General features: G+C 35.9%; 1 non-coding gene and 1 pseudogene across 1 annotated transcript; one reads left to right on the forward strand and one right to left on the reverse strand.

The window, feature by feature from the left end:
- LOC126020843 (pyruvate dehydrogenase E1 component subunit alpha, somatic form, mitochondrial-like) overlaps positions 1 to 12,583 on the forward strand; it is a 73,570-nt pseudogene extending 60,987 nt beyond the window's left edge.
- LOC126020990 (U6 spliceosomal RNA) lies at positions 7,164 to 7,266 on the reverse strand. Its single transcript, XR_007499623.1, has one exon. It is a non-coding gene; the product is annotated as a U6 spliceosomal RNA (small nuclear RNA).
- Positions 12,584 to 15,735: the final 3,152 nt, after the last annotated feature.

The following is a 15,735-nucleotide window of genomic DNA, read 5'->3' on the forward strand; positions in this document are numbered from 1 at the left end:
TGGTGTGAGATGGCACCTCATTATTGTTTTTATTTGCATCTTCCTGATGATTAGTGATGTGGAGCATTTTTCATGTGTTTTTTCTCGTTAAGTTATGTCAGTACTTTGTATATCTTGGGTATTAGCCCCTTATCAGATAAATATTGCATAAATTGTGTCCCCCGTTTTGTGGGGGGGGCCTTTATGTCTTAGTCACTATTTACTTTGAAGTGCAGAAGGTTCTCATCTTATTATAGTCTCATTTGTATATTTCTGCAGAAGGTTCTCATCTTATTATAGTCCCATTTGTATATTTCTGCTTCCACTTGTTTGGACAATGACGTCTCTTCCTTTAAGAGTCCTTTAGTCTTAATGTCATGGAGTGTTTTACCTATGTGTTCTTCTATATGACTTACTGAATAGAACATTTTTAGGCAAAGTCTTCTTCAGGTGAGAGATAGACATGTATGAAAGTGTTTAGCAGTTACAAATGGGAAGATACAATGATTTCCTTATCTCGAGCTCTCTCTCTTTCTTTTTTGGTATTTTGTTTTGGTTTTTGTGAGCCACAACCAGAGAGCTCAGAGGGTACTCTTGGCTCTGCACTCAGAAATTGCTCCTATCAGGCTCGGGGGACTATATGGGATCCAAGGGATCAAACTTGGGTCAGTCCTAGGTTGGCTGCATGCAAGGCAAACTCTCTACTTCCTCACTCCTTCTTTCCTTCTCTTTCCCCACCTCTCTCTTGTTCTGAATTCAGGGAAAAGATGCATGATTGTATGATCATATTTTATAGATGGTGTGTATATTTTATAATATGTGCATCTTTTGAAAATTTTGAAACTTAAAGAAATATTTTATTTGACTAGTTTAGTATCCATTTTTTCCTCATAATTCTGAAGATTTCACTTAGCTGCTCAAATATATCTTAGTGCTTAGCATGTTCCAGCAATTTAAGATCCAAAGCTAAACGTATGGTTGAGTTAGGTGCAGGGGTCTGTAAATTTTAAGACATAAAGAACCACTTGGGCTTGTTTGCGAAGGGGAAAAAAGAACCTGAGAGCCACACACACATTATGATATTTAAAACAAATATAGTAATGCGTATATTGTTTCTTATCTTAACGCTATATGTAGGATCTTGCAGTTAGCTGTTGATCTGAAGAAAAAAGGAACTTTTTCGCTTAACAATGTAAAATATATTTGTGCAAATTAATAGCTGATTAAAATAGGTAATTACCTGTTTAATGAGATTTTTGCTCCTGAACCTCAGCCTTGCACATCAGGGCTGTAAGAAGTTACCGTCATTTTCACACACGTTTGTGAACTATCATCTGTGAAGTATGATCAATGTTTGATACCACTCCCCACCCCGCACTCCCCACCATTGGTCCCACTGTCAGAGCCTCAGCAAAACTTCAATAGAGCCACAGGTTTCTGACACCTGCATTAGAGAGATATTACAGTGAATAGGGTATTTGCCTTACATGCAACCCAATCCAGGTTCAGTTCTCAGTACCCCTATATTAGCATCCCCAAGCACTGCAAAGAGTTATTCCGATGGAAAATTCGGAAGTGACTCCTGAGCATTTCCAGGTATGCTCCCCCTCTCAAAATAGTATTGACTTCAGTTTAGTACCTGTTATTCTCTGAACTGAAAACAGTAGCCAAAGTAACCAAAGTGATCATGATGCAAAGGATATTGCTTAGATGGGTTTTATTACCATTGCCTTGACTGTAAAATTTTTAGGATTCCCATACATTAGGAAGCAAATTATAAATAGAAGGCACTGACTTTATTTGGTTTTAACTTAGGACAAATATACTCCATATTTGCCAAGGAAGAGCTGAGAGTTTTCACTTTCGCTTGATTTGGTGGCATTTTACCAAAATACTGCTCAAATGAGCAGGAATAGATAGTAGTGATATACGTGGTGACATAACTTGACATGACCAGGACATAGTGACATAATTATTGATATTAAATCTTTATAGAAGACTCAACAAAACTCAGTAAGCTGATTAAATCAGAAAATTACTGTTACTGCTGCTAAAAGTCCTATAATACACAGGAGGAAAAAAAGTAAGAGAAAATAATTTCTTCAAACCCATTATGTATCAGTTTAAGAAATTATCCTGTGAATATGATCAATGAATATTGATAAATTGAAAAATTCAGTTTGAAATCATATGAAGCAACCACAATCATCACTAATAGGTTAAGAATTTGAATTTCAAAATGAGAAATATGATACAGTACTTACTAGTACCAAATATGGTCTCTTAAGCTTTGCCACAAATAATCCCTAAATGCTGAGCCAGGAGTAAGATCTGAGCAGGATAGAGACCCAGACATCCCAAATATATGTATTTATGTAAATGCATATTAATATAAATGTATATTCATATTAATATATATTATATATTTCATATAACTGTTTCACTTATAAGCATATGAATGGGAAAATTTTTACTGTCACTCTATAACTTGTTATTAGACAAAGTTAAGTAACTATAACATAGTTTTCTATCTTTTTTCATCTGCATTCTACCCTAATCTCTGATGCATACACAGGGTTAAGTAGTTGAAACAGTTGTTCTTCATATCAAATAATAGAAGTTCTTAGATCACTAATCTATAATGATTTTCTAAGTGTAAATGCACAAAATCAATTGATTGTAGGTATCAGACATTGGTATTTCTTTATTGCCTTTACTTTCTTTTCTTTGTTCTTTTTGGAAAAATACAATTAACTTGACTCTATATAAAGAATCTTACAAACAAATCAATAAATCTCTTGTACAAGTAAAAGTATACTCTTCAGGATTTCATTATATTAAAGTCCCTGAATCCAAATTAAGAGTGGCAGATAATTACTTTGGTTGATAAAGTGTTTTTCAGGTTAGATTTATGTTGATCTGACTATTATAGATGGCTGATTGATTTATTTTTCTAGTTTACAATCAAATCAATTAATCCTTGATCGTCTACTATGGATTGTTGAACATAGATTAAAAATTACATATGTTCAAAACCAATGATTTCTTAATTCCTATTAGCTATGTCTGGCCAAGATTTTGGTAATTATAATAGCAAACTTAAAATATTTAAGCAAATTAGAAATAATAAATACTAGAGTTTGGTAGTGATTTACAGTGGTTAGGGCACTTGCCTTGTATATAGATGACTTTGGCTTAAATCCATCACTGCATATTGTCTCCTGAACACTGCCAGGAATGAAGCTTGATTGCAGAGCCAGAAGTGAGCCCAAAACACATCTGGGTGTGGTAAAAAAATAATCAAATAAAAAATGTTCAATATATTGTCCTGTTTGGAGACATACTACCCTCTAGTTAAGTTGGTTAGTTCCTGGAAAACATTTATTGGAAGATATGAATAATTACCCTGTCTAATTCTATAACAGACCATTCCTCTTATACCTCATTACTCACAAAATTCTGGCTTAGCAGACCTTCTCTGCATTTATCCTGATCTAGTAAATGTTAGAAACACACTGATCATGCCTTTCTTTGGCACTCCTAACACTGCTTGTATTTAGCATTTTGCCATTTATTCTTAGTTTGGGGACTTTCCAAACAAAGTGAATATGTTGGATTTTTAATTTGCCTAATGGAGTTTTTAACAGGGGAAAGCAATGAGAAAAAATGTGAAAGATCAGCATCTTTTTAGTAAAATTACATCAACAGCAGATTTTTATGAGAGATAATTTTTATACATGAAAGGATAATATATAGTGCCTTAACATATATTCCCAAAACATATATTGTCATGTTTTTTTGATAATAAATTTGTTTGTGTATTTGGGACACACACACATACACACACATATACATAGCTGTGCTTAGGGTTTACTCATGTCTTGGCATAAGAAGGGGTCATTCAGAATGCTCAGAATGCTGTGGCTCAAAACCAAGTCAGTCACGTGCAAGGCAAGCACCCTACCTACTGTATTATCATTTCACCCTCTTTAAAATATATTTTTAAAAGAGAAATAAGTTGAGGGGAAATAAGGTAAACTAAAGAAATACACAAAGAGCAGGTTATTTTGTTGTTTCAAATGGACCAAATGTATACCATAAATATTGTTCCACTTTTCCAGAATTGATTATAATTCAAAATCTAATGTTTGAGTAAATTACTTGCTAGATGTTTATAGCTAATCACCTTAAGCACACACCCAATTTTTAACACCCAGAGGTGTTTATCTTCTCTGAAACAGAATCACAAACCTAGTTGTAATTCCGTCTCACATCCTACCCTGTTGGCTGACACAGACTCCACACCTTACTCTCCACCTTATAACTATCCATTTCCCACCTACAATAAACAGAATTACTTTTCCACAGTGGCTGGTGAATGCTTCTTCGTGAGATCCGACCTCACCAGTGACTTCTACATCCAGAGACTCTGATCTCACCAGTGACTTCTGCATCTTGGGATTTATCCTTACCAGCTTCATTTACAACTGGTGCCCAAATAGGGATCTAGAGACCTAAGAAGACCCCAATGAGGGAGTGACGTGACCATCTTGTGGATAATCACCATGCTAGCACTCTCAAACTGGATTGAATGTGCCGTGCCTTTCACTAAAACATCAGTACACATGGCCCTCATTCTGAATGGCTTCAGGTTGCTCTGGTTTCTCTACCTACATTTCTTTCTGTGGACTATACATGCCAGGCTCCCTAGAGATTCTCCTGCACACATACCTCAAGAGGTGAAGGGTTCCTTCCCTGTGGTGATGTGTTCTCAATAAAAACCTTCCTGTGGCTGATAATTTATCATTCACTATTGGCACTAAACCAGAGAGACATCATCCCCCAAGAATTATGAGCTGGTTACTACCTCTGCAGACTCAGAATCTGAAATGGTTTAACCAAAAATATCTCTGTGCCAAACCATGAGACAAGTGGACAAGCCAGTGCTGGAAATCCCAGTCTTAGGCACTGTACTGTCAAACAGTTCAAAGTCTGGAAAGGTTACATATTTATTAATATAAATGACACCAAAGAAGATGTTTTTATTTACTTAACAGCTATTAAGAGAAACAACCCCTGGACACTTCTGTGTAGGGTTGGATATGGGGATACTGTGGAATTTGATATCATGAAAGGAGAGAAGGAAAAGTTGCTACTGTATTTGAATCTGGAGGAATGCTAGTGAAAAGTAGTTATTATGCCCTCAATCAAAATAGGTTCTGTAATTCATCCCCCTGGCTTCACTAAGCTATCCCTCCACCTGTGGTGGCAGATGCCCCCTCAAGCAACACAGAATCAAAAGATGGAGAGTTGAAGACTTGGCAGCATCCCAAACACTGACGACCACCACCTTTCTTCTACTGAAGGCACTTTTTGTAACCCCCCCCCAACCTGCAACAGCTTATCAAGGTCACGGGATAAAAGCCAAAGAGATTCCCCATTGGAGGTAGATCAAAAGCAGGGAGATGAGCGGGTTTCCCAAACAGATTTTGACCCAGGCCTTTCCGTCACAGTAACATTTGCAGCCTATCAAAAAAAAAAAAAAAAAAAAGTAGAAATGAAGAAACTAACCCCAGCCAAATGAGGAGAACTGAGATCCTGCACCTGGGTCATTTTCAAAAAATTAATGTTCTGCCTGGTTTCTCCCTTGATCCTATTTGCATCGATCACTATATTGTTGGTTAAACTGTGCGTTCTACCTGTATACATGTTAATCGCTACTGTTTTGTTCTATGCCCATTACAAACAGATTATTTTGTGTCCAAATCTAGGGCTTTAATAGTACTTTTCACAGTATTGGATTACTGGTCCTACTCTATTTAGAATTTATATTCCACCCTAGGGTGTGATCTGCTGATGGGATTACTGGATGCCTCCCTGCTTGGATTCCTTCTCCATTCTAGGGTGTGTTTCAGTTCTTGAGAATAAAACCCTGGATTTCAAAAAGGAAAAGGATCTTTCTTTGGTCTTCCTCCACTAAGCTGCTTTTCATTTTAGGAGCAGAACGCTCCTGGATTGAGTGTTGTAGTTTCTGAACCTATTTTTTTTTTTTACATCCTTTTACTGTGTGGATTATTTTCTGCCTCAGTGTTTGCTTCCAGACTCACATCTCAACAGATCCTAATTTTGGAGCCTGGGGCTCTGCTTATACACATTTCTGGGGAAATGCATGCTGTTGTTAGATTTTTAATGGGTCTTGGCTATCCTAGTGAATGTTTCCCAGTTGTTATGATGCTTGCTGTGTATATTATCTAGCAATTTATTCTAAAATTATGTCTGCAAATTTTCTTCTAATGTTCTGTCCACAGAAGTCAATGGAAAAGGAGCTTGGATACTATAAACTTCTATTACATTATGCCCATTATGAAAATGTTTCAGCAAACTTATTTTCAAACTATGTATATCTGCAGAAATGTTCTAATGTTTTTGTTTAGAAACGTCTTTGGAAAAGGAACTTAGATGCTATAGATTTTATGATAGTGTTCAGTGTAAGAATGGTTAGGAACTTATTTCCAAATTAAGTATATATGCAAAAGAGTTCTAATGTTTATGCTCAATTCTATGAAAAAATTTGATATGTACAAGAGAAAGATATGAAAAATATCTGATTATTTTGAGAATATGTGTACACAATCTAACCTAAGATGCTTTTACAGCCCAGTTTATTTTCACTAGCAGTGATTCCTAGGAATTAGAAACATCAGTAACTGGCTTAATTTGTCCTCACCACACCACTTGCTGTTAATTATTTTTTATTTTATTTCCCAGCTTTTACCATGCCTGTGCAAAATAATAGCCACTTTTAGAAGTTCTGAAGTGGGTTTCTTCTTATAGTGGAAGACAATCTAGCACAGCTTATTTAGCTCTTCTCTAATATTTGTGTGGTTAACAAACCATCTCAATTCTTGTTTAACAAACAGAAAAGGGGAAAATTTACTTTAAGCACATACCCAGTTTTAACATCCAAAGCACACACCCTACTTTCCCTAATCCCCTTATCTCTTCTTCCCTAAACAGAGATGCAAAACACCCTGTTGTAATTTCCTCACATCCTATCCAATTGGCTCATAAAGAATCCACACCTTACTCTTCACTTTATTATCCCCTAATATAAATATATATTTTCCAGTGACAATAAACAGAGTCATTCTCCAAAGTGGTTGCTGGATGCTTCTTTTTTTTTTTTTAATATGGAACACTTCATGAATTTGCGTGTCATCCTTGCGCAGGGGCCATGTTACTCTTCTCATGTTAATCTTTATGGCTATAAATTTAGAGTTAGCATATCAATGTATCAAATGAAATTGTATATTATGCTTGTAATAACATTATGTGAAATTTTCTCTTAAAATTAGAAATATTTTATCATAAAATGTTATTATCACTCCTCTGCAAAATAAGTGTACTTCTGTCAAACCATATAATATGTACTTAATACTTAACTATATTTGTAAAAATTCTAATCAAACAGAAAGATTTAAAATTAACTGTTTTTAAATTTAAGTATTGCAAATTAATGCTTGTACTTACAGTGGGTTTAATGTTTATGATTTTTGATATATGGTTACATAGAGAGTATATAGATTTCAAGATAAGATCATACTATAAGGTCATATAAGGTTATACTTATAACCTTAAGTTGCTCAGAGTTTACTTCATTTCTGCCCACCCACTTATCTTCTGATTTGCTAAAAACCAGTTCTATAATCCAGGGCCAAGGTTTTGTTATTAGTTGAAAATGTCTTGTCCCAGGCTCTGACAGAACTTTACCAAAAAAAAAAAAAACCAAAAAAACAAAAAAACAAAAAAAAACATCTAATCCCATCAAAAAGTGGGGAGAAGAAATGGTCAGACAATTTACAAAAAAAAAAAAATACAAATGGCAAAAAGGCACATGAAAAAATGTTCCACATCACTAATGATCAGGAAGATGCAAATCAAAACAACTATGAGGTACCACCTCACACCACAAGATTGGCACACATCACAAAGAGAACAAGCAATGCTGGCAGGGATGTGGTGAAAAAGGAACTCTTATCTACAGCTGTTGAGAATGCTGCCTAGTCCAACCTTTATGGAAATTGATATGGAGATTCCTCCAAAAACTGGAAATTGAGCTTCCATTCGACCCAGCTATTCCATTCCTACAAATATACCCTAGGAACACAAAAATAAAATACAAAATTCCCTTCCTTACACCTATATTCATTGCAGCACTATTTACCATAGCAAGACTCCGGAAACAACCAAGATCCCCTTCAACAGATGAATATCAGGCTAAAGAAACTGTGGTTCATATACACAATGAAATATTATGCAGCCATCAGGAGAGATGAAGTCATGAAATTTTCCTATACATGGATGCAGATGGAATCTTTTATGCTGAGTGAAATAAGTAAGAGGGAGAGAGATAGACTCAGAATAGTCTCACTCATCTATGGGTTTTAAGAAAAATGAAAGACATTCTTGCAATAATTTTCAGAGACAAAAGAGAGGAGGGCTGGAAGGTACAGCTCACTTCATGAAGCTCACCAGAAAGAGTGCTGAGTGTAGTTAGAGGAATAACTACATTGTGAACTATCCTAAGAATGTGAATGAATGAGGGAAGTAGAAAGCCTGTCTGGAGTACAGGCGGGGGTGGGGTGGGAGGAGGAAGATTTGGGACAGTGGTGATGGGAATGTTGCACTGGTGAAAGGGGTGTTCTTTACATGACTGAAACCCAATTACAATCATGTTTGTAATCAAGGTGTCTAAATAAAGATAATAATTAATAAAAAAGAAAATATCTTTTCTTGTGTATTTCTCTATATACCATAAATGAGTCACATCACCTAAATTTTTCTTTTTCCTTCTGACTTATTTTTTAAACATGAGTAAAGATACTATTTTCAAATAATCTAAAAAATACTGTTGAATTTGAGGTGCATCTAGTTGGTTCTACTCTGGTTAAAAAGCTTGAAAAAAAAAAGGCTGAAATTCTACTAGATAGTATGTTGCTTTTAATCAAAGCATTTTTACATAACAGATCAATAGGATCTATTAGAGAAACAGTACTTGTTAACTGTTGTGTAAGCTGAAATAAGGAAAGATGAACTAAAGCAAAAAAATTGTTTGGAAAGAGGTAACAGAAAAAATTTATATTATAATTTGAAATATTGTGGAGGAATATGTTATTTATAACTTTGGTAGGATCATGGTTCATTATGTTGCCATGCACATTTGATAGTGAAACAATACATAAAATACTTATTGAAATATTGAAGTTTAAAAATAAACTTCATACTTATTATTAGATGACATTTTCCCAAATACGTTAAAATTATGCTGCCTTACATTTAGCGTATTTGCCAGCATATAAGACGACTGGCGTATAAGATGACCCCCTAATTTTGCAGTTAAAACATAGGTTTAGGCCTAATATTCGCTGTACCAGACAGAACGTTCCTGTGCTGCAACTGTATGTACCACAGTGAGCCAATCACAACAAGCAAAGGTTCAAAGGTTCTACTGTCATAGACTTCCTCTCTGACTCTGGCCCATCTGAGCAGGCTTTTGACAGTGTCCATTCGGGTCCAGAACATTGTCTAATTTGCATGCATCAAAAGCCTGCTTGGATTGGCTGAGTTAGAGAGGCTGTTCCGTCCGAGTAGCCTGGCAGGGATTGGTGCAGGATCGAGTTGGAAAATTCGTTTTGTGGCAATATTCAGACAATTTTAGTTTAGCAGCATATTGAAACATTTTTCGGGATATACTCAGCGTATAAGACGACCCCCGATTTTGGTTGACTTTTTTTTTGTTTCAAAAGTAGTCTTATACGCCGGAAAATACGGTAACTAAATACAATTCTAATAGTAAAATTGTTGTTCATTATGAAAATTATTGTTATTTATAAAATATATTTTTGTTTTCTTTGCCAATGGAATCAAGTCATTGCCAATACCTCTTAGGTCTATATTCAGGAAAGTTCTGTCTATTTTTGGGGTATATACCCGAGGGGTGTCTTCAATAGCTTGATTCCATTATGTGTATGGAATGAGAAAATGAATTAATAAAAATATAAAAATATAAAATCTTGAGTTTTATATTTTGCATTTGGCTATCCAGTCTTCTTGACCCAACTCAATTAAAAGAAATTACATCTTTTTTTTTTTTTTTTTTTGTGTGTGTGTGTGTGTGTGTGTGTGTGTGTGTGTGTGTGTGTGTGTGTGTGTGTGTGTGTTGGCCGTACCTAGTGATGCTCAGGGGTTACTCATGGCTATATGCTCAGAAATCATCCCTGTCTTGGGGAACCATGTGGGATGCTGGGAGATGGAACCACAGTGGCAGATGCTTTACGCCCTGTGCCACCTTTCCAGACCCTAAATTACATTTTTTAATTCATGTAGTCAGCTCCTTCATCACATCTGCTCAATTAAATGTGGATTTAATCTATGAACTATCAGAGATTTACTTCCATTGGTCTGAGAGTTTGTTCATATCTCATTATAATATAATTCTAATATTATTAAATATAATGCTACCTGTTTTTTATTCCCTCTGCAATTCTTTGACTATTCTAGAAGTTTTATGATAAAGTACAAATTTCAGTAATATAGAGTCTAAGTTCTTCAAGAATGCCATTGTTGTTTTGATGAATATCACATTTAAAATGATTAATGCTTTAGACAGGATAGTTCTGTTTTCTTTTTCTTTTCTTTTTTCTTTTTTCTTTTTTTTGGTTTTTTGATCACACACGGCAGTGCTCAGGGGTCACTCCTGGCTCTACACTCAGATATGGCTCCTAGCAGGCTCAGGGGACCATATGGGATGTCGGGATTCAAACCGCCGACCTTCCGCATGCAAGGTAAACACCTTATCTCCATGCTATCTCAGGCCCCTCTGTTTTTCTTTTACTTTGCTCAATATGGGTTTACAAATTTCCATCTATGTCTTTCACAGCCTTTGTTACATTCATTCCAAGCTTTTAATTATTTCTTACACTATTTTAAATGGAGTTGTCTTTATTTCTCTTTTAGCTAATTCATTGCACATAGCATTGCAACTGAGTTTTTGGTGTTTTTTTTTTTTATCTTGCTACTTTACTGTAGTGTTTTATTTTTCTAAATATATTTTGGGGGTTAAACTATATGTAGGACTTTCTAACTATATTATCAAATTTTCAAAAAATATAGTTTAAATTTCTTTCAATTTAAATGACCTTGATTTATTTTTTTTTTACCCAATTGTGGTGAGAGTTTTTAAACTATAGTGAATGATAACAGAGAAAATAGACATTCTTATTTAGTGTCTGATCTCATAGAAAAAAACTCTGTTATGATATCATCAGGTATGATATTGAGTTTGCTGTACATGGCCATTACTCTCTTAATTGCTCTCTTTTACCACTATATGTTGATGGTTTCTTACCATAAATGAACGTTGAATTTTGCCAAAACTGTAGTCTTCATCACTTTCAACAATCATGCAATTTTGTTTCCTTTTGCATATAAAATATTCTATTGATATATTTGCATATTTACAACTATGGGATGATCCAATGCAATCATGGTATATCTCTTTTTGATATTTTGCTTGATAGTTTGCTAAGATTTTTTAAAATTTTTTGCATCAATATTAATCAAACTTATTGAGAAAAATTTTTCTTATTTAATCCTATTTTTTGTGCTTTGCATTCATTCCAGATACCAAGTATACACTATCAATCAGGTTATTCTTCTATTTAAAGAGTCTGAAACTTCGGGACACCTCAGCCACACTCCTTGATCATTGGAATTGTCTTGCAGCCACTCAGTCATCTTTCTGAAGTTGCTAATCAGATTGCTGGTGGAACCCCATAGTGTAGCAAATGACACTACATTTGAAATTAAAAAATGTGATCTTCTCCCCCTGAAAAAAGGTCTTTCTATCACAACAGTGCTTAGTAGTGTGGATGGACTTACATACTACAGGATAATGCAGACTATGTGCAGAATTAAGTTAAAGGCAAATTAGCTGTACAAATAGAAATTTATTCGTGGATTCATTCACTTATGTGATGATCAGTAAGCTTGTAATGTGGGCCTGGAGGTATTAATCTACCATAATTAACCTTATCACAGCCTATAGGGTTAGTGGCTTTACTTTCACTCATGGTCTTACTGTAAGAACAATTCTTGTTAAACTTAAAGGCCAAGAGGAGGCCATGCTAAAGGAAAAGGGATCCACACACATGTAGGCAAAGAAGTTCTGTGGATGTAATGGCAATATCGAAACTCAGATGCTATTGGGATCTGGATTACTTTGGAGCGTAAATATAATGGGAAAAAATGAGGTTCCTTTGACATTGTATGGTGACAGTGCTGCTAATTAGGGTAGGATTAGTTATACTCACAATATAGCAGATTTGTGGAAGTTGTATTTTATTGTTATATATGAAAATAACTTCTGTTATATGGGGACATCTGTTGACAAAGCAGCCGCCAACGTTGATTATCATATGATTTCATTCCAGGACTTATGATAGATAGAATTAAAGATGCCAAAAAAAAAAAAAAAGAATTAAAGATGCCTTTGTATGCCCAGGAAGTGATAAAGTTTGCACTACTTATTGTAGATCCAAAATAGGATCATACTGAGTTACTTTTACACTGTGGTAATGGTTGCAGTTAATTAAATTAAGTCCTTGTATGGTCACGTCTTGTTAGTGATATGAGTGCACTGAAATCTACTTCTAAATAGTTTTATCTTAATTTCAGTTTATTTTAATAAATAATAAAAGGACAGTTTTATTTTCTTAATTTCATTTTTTTTTAAATTTTGGACCACACCTGGTGACACTCAGGGATTACTACTGGTTATATGCTCAGAAATTATCCTTAGTTGGGGGAACATACGGGATGCTGGGGTATCAATCCATGGTTCATCCTAGGTGAGCCATGTGCAAGGCAAACGCCTTACTGCCATGCCATAGCTCTGGCCCCTTTATTTTTAAATAACACTGTTTCCAACTAATTTCAATAAGCTTATAACTTATACGTTCTAAATATGTCTTCGGTAGCTAATCATCTCAAACATTGTAAGGCATAAACTTAAGACATGTAAATGGAATAAAACATACTGAGGACTTACAATTACCATAGAAACAGCATGAGTGTTCCAGGAGTCAGCTACTGGACACAAGAAGAAATTCAGGAATAAAGAAGCAAGAATGCACCTATTATGCTTTTCATGGATAGGATGGTGAACAACCTTGCCTGTTATTGTTGAAAACTTAAAGGAAATTTATTGAAGCGAGGAAATAAATCATAGATGCAATTTCATTGTAATAGTAGCATACACATGAATTTGTTGATTATAAATTTATATTTTCAACTACTTGCATCAAGTTCTTGCTGTTATAACCACTTTACAAGCTCATTACCTGTTCTCTGCTTATCACATCCAAATGCTTGATTCTCTGTAGTAATAATAATGATTGTAAATTTGTTTTTATTTATTTTAATGTATAACTTCTCAAAAATTAGATCAATGCAACAGCAAACAAGGGGTTTGCAATTATTTGCTTGTTATATTTCTTAACAAGAATTAATTTACTAAGACTAAATGTAAAAATAGGGCCCGGAGAGATAGCACAGCGGTGTTTGCCTTGCAACAGCCCATCCAGGACCAAAGGTGGTTGGTTCGAATCCCGGTGTCCCATATGGTCCCCCAGGCCTGCCTGGAGCTATTTCTGAGCAGACAGCCAGGAGTAACTCCTGAGCACCGCCGGGTGTGGCCCAAAAAAGCCAAAAAGAATAAAAATAAAAATAAAAATAATGATGCTCTGCATTTAATCTTGAAACACTAGTTGGGAGCCATAAAGTTGCATAATACCATTTGAAATTTGTTTTGTAAACTAAATTATATATAAGCTAAATCAATATTTCATATTGACCACAAAATATTTTTTCAGAAAAGAATGTAGATGCACTATTGACACAAAATACCTTCCTTCATCCTTTCTTACCTCCTTCCCTCCCTCTTTACCTCTCTCTGTCCCTCACTCTCTCCATCATTTTGTCCCTACCTCTCTACTTCCTTCTTCCCTCCCTGCTTCCCTCCCTTTCTCCCTTCCTTACTTCCTTCCTCCCTTCCTTTCTCCCTTCCTAATTTCCCAACTTCCCCACCTTCCTCTCTTCCTCCCTCCCTTCTATCCTCCGTCTCTCCTTCCCTTCCTACTTTCCTCTCTCATTTCCTTCCTCCCACCTCTCCATCCCTTCCTTCCTTTCTTCCTTCATTTCTCCCTTCTTCCCTTTCTTTCTTCCTTCCTTTCTCCATTCCTCCTTTCTTCCCTCCTTTCTCCTTTTTGACTTCTTTCTTTCCTTCATCCCTCGCTCCCTTAATTACTTTCTCTTCCCTCCCTCCCTCCTCTCTTTCTTCTTTCCTTCCTCCCTCTCTCCCTTTCTTCCTTTTCCCCTCCATCCTTCACTTCCTCCCTCCTTTTCACTTACTTCATTCCTTGCTCCCTCCCTCTCTTTCCCTTGCTCTCTCCCTCCTTCCTTCATTTCATACCTCCCTCCTCGCTTCTTTTCTTCCTTCCTTTTTCCCTTCCTTCCTCCCTCCCTCTCTTCCTCCCTTCCTTCCTTACTTCCACCATTTGTTTCCTTTCCTTTGTTCCTCCCTCCATTCCTTCCTTTTTTCATCCTTCCTCCCTCCTTTCCTTCCTCCCTCCTTTCCTTCCTCCCTCCCTCCTTTCCTTTTCTTCCTTCCTTTTTCCCTCCCTCCCTTCCTTTCATCCTTCCTCTTTTTTCTTTTCTTTTCTTTTCTTTCTCCCTTCTTCCCTTCTTTTCCTCACTTCCTCCCTTCTTTTCCTTCCTTCTTTTCCTTCTTTATTTCATTTCTTCCTTCTTTCCTTCCTTCCTTTCCTCCCTCCCTCGCTTCCTTCCTCCCTCCCTCCCTCCCTCCCTTCCTCACTCCCTTCTTTCCTTCCTCCCTCCCTCCCTCCCACTCTCCCTTTCTCTCTCCCTTCCTACCCCTCTTCCTTCCTCTCTCTCTTCCTCCCTCTCTCCTTTCCTTCCTCCCTTTCTTCCTACCTTCCTTCCTTCCTTCCGTTGTTATTTCTGAGTTGCAAGAGATGCCTTTCTTTTATCATTTCACCTTGTTGTCGAAAACAACGATTAGGAGTCCTTTTTTTTTTTATAACATCTTGGTCTATAATTTAAATTTTATCTCTGAGGATGATATTTTACTTGCCAACATTTTGGGGAGTATATCTGGCCTTACTTAGGGCTTGTTCCTGGCTCTGTGCTTAAGGATCTGGCAATTTTGGGACTCATAAGGCATGATGGAGAATGAATTCATATTGTCCACAAGCAAGGCAAGCTGTCTACTGCATAATAAATGATCCATTAAAACCCACAAAGTATGGCTAGAGTGTGATTGCCTTCCACAAGGCCAACCCAGGTTTGATCCTAGGAATCACAGTGTGCCCTGAGCAATGCCAAAAGTAATTCCTGAGCACAGAACTAAAAGTAACACCTGAGCACTGCTGTGTATGTCCTAAAGGAAATAGTCACGAAGTAAAATATATATTTTTTAATTCTGAAACTTTTGTTACATTTCACTTTTGCATTAGTAATTATGTATTGTTATATGTAGTGTCCCAAACACCATGTTTTATGTTCCTTTGGCCATTTTATTGTTAGAAATCTACTTTGACAAAAATAATACTATTCTCATTCACTTTTGGCTATAATTTAGGAGTAACTTTTGTATATCTTTATATCTACTGCATTATC

The sequence above is a fragment of the Suncus etruscus genome, chromosome 10, assembly GCF_024139225.1.
Source record: "Suncus etruscus isolate mSunEtr1 chromosome 10, mSunEtr1.pri.cur, whole genome shotgun sequence".
Taxonomy (NCBI): domain Eukaryota; kingdom Metazoa; phylum Chordata; class Mammalia; order Eulipotyphla; family Soricidae; genus Suncus; species Suncus etruscus.